Source organism: Silene latifolia, chromosome 2 (assembly GCF_048544455.1).
Source record: "Silene latifolia isolate original U9 population chromosome 2, ASM4854445v1, whole genome shotgun sequence".
Classification (NCBI taxonomy): domain Eukaryota; kingdom Viridiplantae; phylum Streptophyta; class Magnoliopsida; order Caryophyllales; family Caryophyllaceae; genus Silene; species Silene latifolia.
Window position 1 is genome coordinate 22,819,501 of NC_133527.1, and position 12,035 is coordinate 22,831,535.

Below are 12,035 nucleotides of genomic sequence, written 5' to 3' on the forward strand. Positions count from 1 at the left end.
TTAAAATAGTCTTTTTGTTAAACATAAATAAATATGTAAGAGTTTAGTGGATACTTTTCATCTATCAGAAATATTAAAATTTTGGCCCAATATATGACATCGGAGTATTAACAGGTACTTTTGTCTTAGCCGTAAGACGGGTCAAATACATACTAAATGGCATAATAAACTATATAGGAAATGCCAAAAATTTTGGCCTTATTTACTATATGACATCGGAGTATCACCATTCACCATGCTAGTATTTGAATCCGTTCAAATACATACCAAATGACATGATAAACTGTCTGAAAAATACAAAAAATCTTATCCTTATTATCACCATGTTAATATTTAAATTTGTTTTATAAATAAACGAATATTATTTCTTAAGCAAGACTTATTGAAAATTGTTATACGACCTTTATGATTTGAGGATTGACTACTTCGGACTTTCGAGGTATAACACATTCGGCCCAATTGTTATATGGAGTAACAAACACTCGGTAATATCGTAAAGACCCAACACATTGAAATACCTTATTAAGTTAAATGAAAATCTAACCCTAGTCGTGGTCCTCATTCCCCCAATTTTTTTTCCAACTTCAGTTCATCTTTCACTACCTCTTCAACCTTATTTAACTACAAATAAAATTATTTTACTATGTAGATCATTGTTAGTGAAGCAATTTTTATGATTGATATGATAAAATTTAAGTATTCTATCCGATATATTTTTTCTTTTTGGTTCAACGAAGCGCGCATCTGATATATAAGGTTAGGTAATATTTTAATTGTCTTTCTTTGTTGTGTTTCTTTGATTGTTACATAACATTTATACTATTAATTTTTCACACTTAATTAGTTAATTTTATAGGATCTTATAGTAAATAAGATAATTTACCGTTTTGTATTTCAATGGCTATACTTAATTTTGTGTTTTCTTTATGCAACACGGTTCTATTTGAGATTAACTTTTAATAATCAATTATTATTTTCATTTTTCTCCACTTATAGTATTAAAAAAAAATTCATACCTTTTGAGGAAAATCATCTATTTAAATTTTTTAAGCTTCATATTTTTTCCCGAACGGATTAGTATGAATCTGCTGATAATGATTCCGATTCCATTTTTTTGCATAATACTTATTTTACTCTTGTTTTTGTTTTTACATTTATAATATTTTAAAATGAAATTTGGTTGTTAATTTGTGTTAAATCATTTATTTTTCAATTGACGCTCATTATATTAATTTATTGAAACTTATATTTACTGATAAGTACAATAATAATTGTGTTAGTTAAGTAAGACTTAAATAAAATTACTCTATTAATAATAATAATTATAAAAGTAAGATATTTTTAGATTTGTTATTATTTCAATAAATTTTTCTCACGTCCTATCCAACAATTTAAACAAATTTTATTATTTTAAAATTGGTATATTATAAATATTTATACTCAATGAAATGCACAACAACTCTTTAATTATAAGAGTGAAATTAAATCAACCAAAGAAAGGGGGGGGGGGGGGGGTGGGTGGGCTACAAAAAAACAAAACAAAAAAAAAAACCTGAAAAGTAGGAACCAATAGAAACTCTCTAAAAAACCTGACTTTTATACTATGTAGATGCGATATACTCCGACTCCACATTGCAGAAAAACATGAGTTGTTTTCATCTCATAGCCATCACTGCCCATCAGCACCCTTTTATTAACCGATGTAGTTATTTTGTTGCTTTACTGTATTTTTATAATAAGTGCATTTAATCAAATGAGTCAAATGTTATCTGTATAAGATATATAAACCTAAAAAGTTAATTAAACCGTACGAGTTTATATATACAGATAGATATTGAGATTTAATGACTCATTTATTTTTATAGGTCGAGAAACACGATATGAAATTTAATTGGTTAGAGTTTGAGTTGGAGTCTCTAAAAATGTATAACCAACAGAAATAATCTATTCCCTCATATTCTCAATAACTCTCCCTATTTCATTTTTTATCTATTCACAATACTCTCCCTATTTCCTTATTTGATAAACGTTTATACTTATTTTAATCACCGCAACCCATAACAATACCCATATTTTATCTTACTTTTAATCACCTTACCCTCGTAACAATACTTATTTTACTAACCTCACCCCACAATAATATCACACAATACCTTCCCTTTCTCTAATCTCCTACCCACTACAATATTTTACCATATAATACTCCCTCCCTTAATTCCCGTGCCCTCCATGAATAGGGAGAGTTATTGATAATAGGATGGAGTATTTATTAAATTTGGCCCTGAATTATTTTAGTCGTCTTATCACATAAATATATTTTGTTGGGTTCCTTATGATTGATGATAACATGCCCATTTGATGTGTGCTTTCTTAGTTTACCTTTTCAGGATTTATGGTTAAATCAAGCTTGGATTAAGAAGTGTTGAAGTTGTTAATCATCCCATTGTATCGAGTCTTAAGTGTCATCTAATGTACAAGTGAGAAAGTAGAGTATCTTAAAGTAATAGAAACCGTTAAGACGACTGTTACTTTCACAAGTAAACAGCTGCTTGAATTGTTGCCACAATTCGTAACACTTGAAGTTTTTTTATCTTTCGAAAATCTTTTACGTGTCTCTTATTTTTCAAAGATAAACTTCAGATTTTTATTAGGATTTGGCCTTCAATAAAGAGTGGTTTGAATAATTATTATTTTCAAAATGTTTCCTCTTTATGCAAATTTGACCCTTTGGTCCTTTAGAAAATAAGAAATGCTTTTTGCCATATTTGTGTAAACTTGTCATCATGTGACTTGTTTTTCCCTCTTTGTTTTCTGAATTTGCATGAGCTTTTATGGATAGTTTTCAAACACTCTTTCCTTTCTTTTGCCTTTGCATAAGAACCTTCTTTGGTGCAAGTATTGGGTGGTTGTTGAGGCTTTTCACATGTGTGGTCTTTGACCCTTCAAAACCCTAGCAACTCCCTCACCCATCTTCTCTATAAAAGGCGAGTCATTCCTCCATAAAAATCCCAAGACTTTTCTGAAATATTTTCTAAGTTTGCAAATTGTTTTTAAAGCTTAAAACCGTGTGTCTTTGCAAAACTTCTAAGAGTCTTCAAGTTGTTACAGTCGCGGCTACTGTTACTTTAACATACTAAACTCTCTTGCTTATGAATTGTTGATCTTATAAAAGTTGTCCATCTCTATTCTTTGTTAAGAATATGTTAGTGGAAACTTGATCCTTATAACATTCTAAGTGTGTTAGTAGAGTTTAGGACGGAGTAGTCTTCAACTCTTGGCAACCGGAGTAGGTTGCGAGTTGGCTTGTCATAAGAACGGAGTAGTTCTTGGACTCGCTTTACAACCGGAGTAGGTTGGTGTTTTTATTGTACGGGTCTTTTAGTTGTCGGAGTAGATCACTAAAAGAAATCAATAAAAAGTAGATTGGACGTAGGCACTTGAGTTTCTTGCCGAACCAATTCAAAAATCATGTGTTCAATCTTCTTCTTTTATTTCCGCTGCTCTCTTATTTTGTTTGCTCTTGCTTTGCTTAAACTTTGAAGTAACAGTTCATCATACTGTCACATTTGGTCTGCAGTCTGTATTCCATAAACTGAGACAAATACCTACAGTCAGAACAGTTGTTACTTTCATACTTCAGTAAACATTCATTCCTATACTCGTTTAATCTTGCAATATTATTCGTAGTATTCACGTATCACTTTTGTTCTCATAACTCACTTTAATTCAATAAAGTTGAAGTTAAAATTTTTAAATAGTACCTAATTCACCCCCTCCCCCTCTTAGGTACTCGAATCCATAAACTCAACAATTGGTATCAGAGCCTCGTGCTCTTGATCGAGGCTAATCATCTTAGAGTTTGATTCGTGGGTAATGGATTCCGAGAAACACTCCAACATCCCGGTCTTTACCGGTTCGAATTTTGGATGGTGAAAACTCAAAATGGAACATTACATCAAAAGTATCGATTATCAATGTTGGAACATCATCCAAAATGGACCTCTTGTCATTGAGGAAACCGATATCTTAAACGGTTTCACTAAGACAAAAGAGGAAAGAAATTACAATGAAAACGACTTCAAACTTGCCGAAAAGAATTCCAAAGCAATGTCGATTCTTCAACGTTGTGTTGGTGAGGGGGAAGTTAGTCGTATTTCCGGATGTCCTACGGCAAAATCTATTTGGGATTCTCTTGTACTTGCCTATGAAGGGACGTCCCAAGTAAGAAAACACCGTATTGACCTTCTCATGCAACAATATGAGATGTTTTGAATGTCAAAAGACGAGTCCTTAAATAGTTTCTCTTCTCGTTTTTCTTGTATTATTAATGAGCTTAAAAGTCTAGGAAGGAATTTCGAGTCCGAGGATATCATTCGAAAAATCCTTCGTAGTCTAACCTCTAAGTGGCAACCCAAAGTCACCGCCATAGAGGAAGCTAAAGACTTGTCAACCCTATCTCTTCATGAACTAATGGGATCACTAATGGCTCACGAGTTTAATCTCGATAAACATTCTAGTGAGTCTTCAAAGGGAAAGAGTCTCGCCCTCACATCCTCTCCAAGTGATGGAGAAGATGAGGAGGAAGACGAGTTTGCTATGTTCACAAGGAATCTAGCCGAGTTGGTCAATGGCCAAGGAAACAAAAGATTCACTAATAACTACTCGAAAAAACGCTTTCCTAAGAAACGACCTAACTCCACCGTGGGATGCTTTAAATGTGGTGATAAAACTCACCATATTAAAGAATTTGATACCGTCGTTTTAGTATCAAAAATAATATTTATAAAACCAAATTACTAAAAGGTAGTAATAAGGGTCGATCCGCAGGGAGGCAAAATATCTGTTTTAACGGTTAGTTTATTCGGTCACAAGTGGGGATTTTATATAATTGGTTTTCTAAACTACGAGTTCGAGAGAGCAAGAGAAAAGCAAGGGAAGAGGGACAGCTAAGACAGTTGGTTCACCATGATTAATCAGTTTAGCAATCTAGGTCTAAGGTCAAGCAAATAGATTTAAGGGGTAACGAACGTCACCTATCGGTCCTTAATTCGCCCTAAAACACAAATAGCTTAGCTCTCGCCCTCACTACCGCGTCCTAATGTATCGCGACGAGTCTCACCCTTTCCAACCTTTCGGTCCAGCTCAAGGTTTACTAAGATCTATAGACTAACTGCGTCGACTCAATTAGACTATAACAATTAATTGCAGCGAAAACAACAAAAATCATATGAGCATTATCATAATAAAATCGATTGCTAATCTAATATAATCACGGATCCCCTAATATCCTAGCAAGGAATTAGCAATGCATAATTAATGAATAAAGCATAAGAGAAGGGGAAGAAAATACCGATTATAGATTAAGGAATAAGAACGAAGTTTAGATCCGAAACAATAGAGAAAAGAGGCGGAGACGGAAGTGATCCGTCTCCTGTCTATCGTAACCAGAAATGGGACGTGGGAAAGTGTCTCATATCCTATTCTCTTCTCCTATTTATAATAAGGAGAAGATATTTTATTTTCTAATATCTAAAACTAATAATGTCTAAGTACATAGTGTCTCGCTTAAGCTTATCTTCACGCGTCATTGGCAGCTAAGGGCTCTCGATCGAGCACTTTTATGTGGCAGACCTCTCGATCGAGGAGTAAAGGCTCTCGATCGAGCACTTCAATATAGCAGGCTATCGATCGAGAAACCAAAGTTCTCGATCGACCAAATGGGCATGGTATTCCTATCGATCGAACATATAGTGCTCTCGATCGAGTACTTCTCAGCGCGTAATTCCTGCTTCGCGCACTGAACTTTAAATGGCTGCCATATCTTTGTTACTTGTTGGAATAAAGCGATTCTCGTGGAGTTAGAAAGCTAAGAGAATAATCTTTCACCTCCAATTAGAATCACCTTATTATCTATTGTAGAACTCGAGATATGGCTCTTCAAAGTAGGCACTAGTAATTTGAAGCTCTTCCTTTATTCGCCTAGCTTCCTTACTTCCATGCGCACCTCAAAATAGTAGTTTCGAGGCTCCAACTTGACTCATCTCCTAAATGCATGCTTAGGGACATGTTTTAGGCTTGATTATGATCTTCTCCGGCTTATACCTACAAATAACACAAGGCAAACCAAAGTAGACTATTCGGGGCATATTCGTAGCAAATAACTGCTAAAATGGCATAGAAATACGTGCCAAAGTGTACTGAAAGGTCTATAAAATATGCACGCATCAGAATGTCCCAAGTGGGATGAAATCAAATCAAAGGAAAGAAGAGAAAAGGTTAAAAAGGACTATAAACATAGAGTCATGAGTGCTATTTGGGGAATGTCCGACTCCGAGGAAGATGAGGAACTCATCGAGGAGGAACTAGAGGCTAAAATGTGTCTTACAAATCATGGTAAAGAAAAAGTCTCAAAAACCTCAAAACTTAAACACTTAAGATGCCTCATGGCTAATCCCGACGATTCCGACTCCGATTCCGACAACGAGGTAAATCATCTAAAGGCCAAGGCTAGAACTTACTCCAAAGAGAAAGTATGTAAGCTTCTTGACCAACTTTTTGATAAGTGTCGGTTTCAAAATGATAAGCTTGAGGTAATGCAAAATGAGATTGAGGAAATTGCTTAAGAGAACTTTAATCTTAAAAATGAACTAAAAGCAACAGACAGCGTCACTGTCACCTCTGAGGCTTATGATGAAGTTAAGAGAGTCAACAAGCTAAACAAACATTTGACTAAAGAACTAGAGCGTCTTAGGTTGACCCCCACGGACGTCGCTGACCTTGAAAATGTCAACACTACCTTGGTGATGCAAGTTTCCTCACTAACCAAGGAACGTGATGATCTTTTGAAGGACAAAGATACTCTTGAAAATGAGATCTATGACTTTGTAGTTGAAGTTGTAGACCTAAGAGAAACAGTGTCTAAGACTGTTGCTTCTGACAAAGATTTAGACAAGTCTAAAGAAAAGATTAAATGTTTGGAAAATGAAAACAAATGTCTAAAAGGTGAGGTTGTTTGTCTCAAGAATGAAATAGAAGTCCTTCATGATAGGCTTACTTTTTTTCAAAAAGGTATGCCCGAATGTAGCACTTCTAGGTCTTCTCCTCCTCATAGATCCGATGACATCATTGATCTAAACAAAAGTCTTGACGAGATGCCCTCTAAATATGAAGAGTCCAAAGAACGAATCATGTATCTCGTGTCTAAACTCAACAACCACACCCATGAATTCATAGTTGAGAAAAGATTGTCTATTGAAAGTGTTAACAATGATGAACTCAAGAGAGAAAAAGAAAAGAATTTGCATCTCCTCTCACGTGTCAATGACTTGACCAATGAACTTGTTAGTGCTAAGAACATCACTGAAAAATGGGAAGGAAGTCAAACCGTGTTAAACTTCCTCACGAATCAAACCGAGAGATGTAACAAAACTGCTGGTTTGGGGTTCAAATGGAACAGTCAGACAGACTGTTACATCCAGAAGCCTAAAACTAATTTTAGAAGGAGAAAGTATGTTGGTCTTCCCGAATACATTATTTGCAATTATTGTGGTAAGAATGGTCATGTCCTCAACACTTGTGAAAAAAGATTTCATGACATTAACAAGAACATCAAAATAATTAAGCAAATATGGATTAGGAAAGATACCAATAAGATATGTTGATCACAAAAGGGGACCCAAGTTTGTTTGGGTTCCTAAACTCAAAGTCTAATCTTGTGTAGGGCTTGGTGAGAGGCAGCCACAATTGGTACTTGGATAGTGGATGCTCTCGTCACATGACGGGTGATAGAAGCCAATTCCTCTCACTTAAAGCATACAATGGTGGCACGGTAAGGTTTGGTGACAACATGAAAGGTGAAGTAATTGGCATTGGAAAAGTTGGTAAGTCACCATTACTTTGTGTCGACAACGTGCGGCTTGTCAAAGGTTTGAAGCATAATCTCCTTAGTATCTCTCAACTTTGTGATAAGGGTAACATTGTAGAATTTAGTGCTAGTATGTGTCGAATATTTGATGCCACTACTAATGAACTAATACTCGAAGGAAGACGTGTCAAAGACGTATACTTAACTAATTTGAACACTCTATCCGGTCACACCATGTCTTGCATGAGTGTAATGAACAATGATCCTTGGTTATGGCATAAGAGGTTTGGTCATGTTAGTACAAAAACTCTTAATACTCTTAAAAGACTTGACTTAGTTGAAGGTATTCCCAACATGAAGTTTGATTTTGATAAAGTATGTGATGAATGTGCTAGAGGCAAACATGTTAGAAGTTCCTTTAAATCCAAAAGAATTATGAGTACATCTCAACCTTTGCAACTTTTACATATCGACTTGTGTGGACCAATAAGAACTAGAAGTAGAGGTGGTAGTCGTTATGTGTGTGTCATTGTTGATGATTACTCTAGGTTTGTTTGGGCACTCTTCCTAAGCTCTAAGGATGAGACATTTGATGAGTTTCTAATTTGGTTAAGAAAGATTCAAAATAAACTTGGTTTAAAACTTGTTTCAATGAGAACCGATCACGGAACCGAATTCGAAAACTCATCATTTGGTGCTTATTGTGATGACAATGGTGTAGACCATAACTTCTCGGCTCCTAGAACACCACAACAAAATGGTGTGGTTGAAAGGATGAATATAACCCTTGAGGGAATGGCTAGAACAATCTTATTATCTAGTAAGTTGCCTAAGAACTTTTGGGCCGAAGCGGTAAATACCGCTTGCTACATTCATAATCGTGTCATGATAAGGAGTATTTTGAATAAAACTCCCTATGAGTTGCTACGTGGAAGAAAACCCAACATTTCATATTTTAGATGTTTTGGAAGCAAATGTTTTGTTTATAACAACTAGTATAGATCCCGCGCGAATGCGCGGTTTTTTAGATAGGAATATTATAGAAAATAACAATTTTACTACTGTATTTAACTCAATTTGAAATTTAATTGTAAATTTTATTATTATTAATGTTTTGTATTAATCAATGGAAAACGAAAAGTTCATTATAATCCAGTTGTAGAAATAATATAATGAAAGCCCAATTACAGATATGATATAATAAAAGTCCAATTACATATACAATATAATGAAGGCTCAATTATAGCTAAATTCATTTAGGCGGGAAAATTTGAAAGATCTCTTATTCTTTTAGTATAAGGGGGATGGTAAAAACAACTTGGGAAAGTTTGATCCACGTAGTGATGAAGGAGTATTTATTGGGTACTCTGATCATAGCAAGGCCTATAAAGTTTACAATAAATGAACCTTGTTAATTGAAGAAAGCATCCATGTCATTTTTGATGAATCTAGTGTGCTTGGACAGGTACAAAACGTGAATGATGATGATGATAGTGATGACGATGAGTTTGAGATTGGTCTTGTCCGAAAGGACTTCGTGTTTGAGGATGAAGAAGCTCCCAAAGATCGACTTGCAACATACACGGGACTGTCACCTTCAAAGGAAATCATCAACTCGGGGGAACACGTAGCACATCTGCTACTGTTTCTTCTCGGAAGCAACAGACCCAACGACTGTTGCCTCCACCTCCAGAACTGAAGTAACCCAAAACAGTTATGATGAAGATCACTCCAGGGCAAAAGAAACAGTTACTGTGACTTATGCTGTTGAGGGGGAATAAGAAACCGTTGTTCCAAAGAAGTGGAAACATCAAAGCTCTCATCCACTCTCTAATCTCACAAGTGATCTCAACTCGGGAATTCGAACAAGATCATCCCTCAACAATCTCGCTCATCTCAATGAGTATTGTGCCCACAATGGCTTCCTCTCTCAAATTGAACCTTCAAATGTAACAGTTGCCTTGACTGATGCAGACTAGTTGCTTGCTATGCAAGAAGAACTCAATCAATTCAAAAGAAACGAGGTATGGCACTTAGTCCCTAGACCGCCTAATCGTACCGTCATTGGTACTAGGTGGGTCTTTCGCAATAAGCTTGATGACTCGGGAGAAATTGTAAGGAACAAGGCTAGGCGAGTGGTGCAAGGTTATAACCACAAAGAGGGTATTGATTACGATGAAACCTATGCACCGGTAGCTAGACTTGAAGCCATACGATTGCTCATAGCTTTTGCGGCTCACAACGGTATTAAACTCTTCCAAATGGATGTTAAAACCGCTTTCTTAAATGGATACTTGGAAGAAGATGTCTTTGTAGAGCAACCACCGGGTTTTGAGAACAATGATTTGCCTAACCATGTTTTCAAATTAGACAAAGCTCTTTATGGTTTAAAACAAGCACCTAGGTGTTGGTATGATAGATTGTCTAAGTTTCTTATTGAAAATGGTTTTAAAAGAGGCTCCGTTGACAAAACATTGTTCTTAAAGTCACAATCAGATTTAACTGTTGGTTGTACAAGTATATGTTGATGACATTATATTTGGTGCAACAAATGAGCTCCTTTACTTATATTTTTCGGAACTAATGAAATCGGAGTTTGAAATGAGCATGATGGGTGAGCTAGGATTTTTCCTTGGGCTCCAAATTAAGCAATCAAAGGATGGAATCATGATCCATCAACAAAAGTTTATTAAGGAAATGCTTAAGAAATTTGGGATGACTAATGGTAAGTCTCATGATACACCTATTGTAGCCGGGTCCAAATTGGACAAAGATGAACTCGGTAAGAATGTTAGTGATAAGGTGTATATAGGTATGATAGGCTCACTTCTCTACTTGACCGCAAGTCGTCCCGACATTCTCTTTAGTGTTTGTTTATGTGGTAGGTTCCAAGCAAATCCGAAAAAATCACATTTTAAAGCCGTTAAACGAATTCTTCGGTATTTGATTGGAACACAAAATCTTTACTTATGGTATCCCTTACATTGTCCTTTTGATCTCATAGGCTTTTCGGATGCGGACTATGCGGGATGTACGGTTGATAGAAAGAGCACCTCCGGAATTGCAACATTCTTGGGTCCTTGTTTGATCTCTTGGGGTTCAAAGAAACAAAACACGGTAGCTCTTTCAACGGCCGAAAGTGAGTACGTTAGTGCAGCACATTGTTGTTCTCAATTACTTTGGGTAAGACAACAACTCTTGGATTTTGGTATTATTTTTGACTTCGTTCCCATAATGTGTGATAATACGAGTGCAATAAATATTTCCAAAATCCTATTCAACACTCTAAAACCAAACATATCGACTGTGACACCCCGCGATAACGCGGAAATATAACTAATAAAATGCGGAATTTTAGGGAATTTTTGAAACTTTTAAAATTTAAAGCGCGGGTTCACCAAAATCTAAAACATAAATAAAGAGTGCGGAAATAAAGATTTTAAATTATACAAACGTGATAGTCGAGGTGAGGGAAAATATATCCCTCGAATGACGATACAATAAAAGGTAGGTCTAAACAATCCTAATAAACCAACTACTAGGCCGAAGTGCTCGCTAGCTCACACGTCTTCCCCACGTAAGCATCTTCACCACCTGTCATTCATGTAAACATGAACGCCACAGTCAGTGGGGAGTAACTCAAGGTTCTCCCAGCCACAATATGTCGAAATGCAAGTAACAAACACTTAATTGAACATAATAGTCATGCATCACATGTAGATAATGAAGGACAAGAAGATATAATGAAAATCATGATGAGACAGACATAATACTTTCTGAATAGAATAGGCATGATATGTTAGAATAAACACGCAATCAAGGGCATGGAGCAACCAAGTCAATCAACTCATATTGACCGACTCAACAAGTGTAAGACCGACACAAAGTGTAGACGGAGTATCCGACTCAGAGGCTACCTTTAAAGCATGTCCGAGATACCACACACAAGACTACATCCTAGACTCCAACCTCCTGGTAGGACGACGATCATAATACGGTCCTAGTCTAAACCTGGATCCAGACTCTCGGGATGGACGTCACCCGATTCGACATACGATATACCAATCGTATCAAAGACTCGAAACATGGCACACACTCGTAACCAAAGGTCGAGTAACCTCTAATCGGAAACATGGCACACACTCGTAACCAAAGGTCCGAAGAAAGGCGG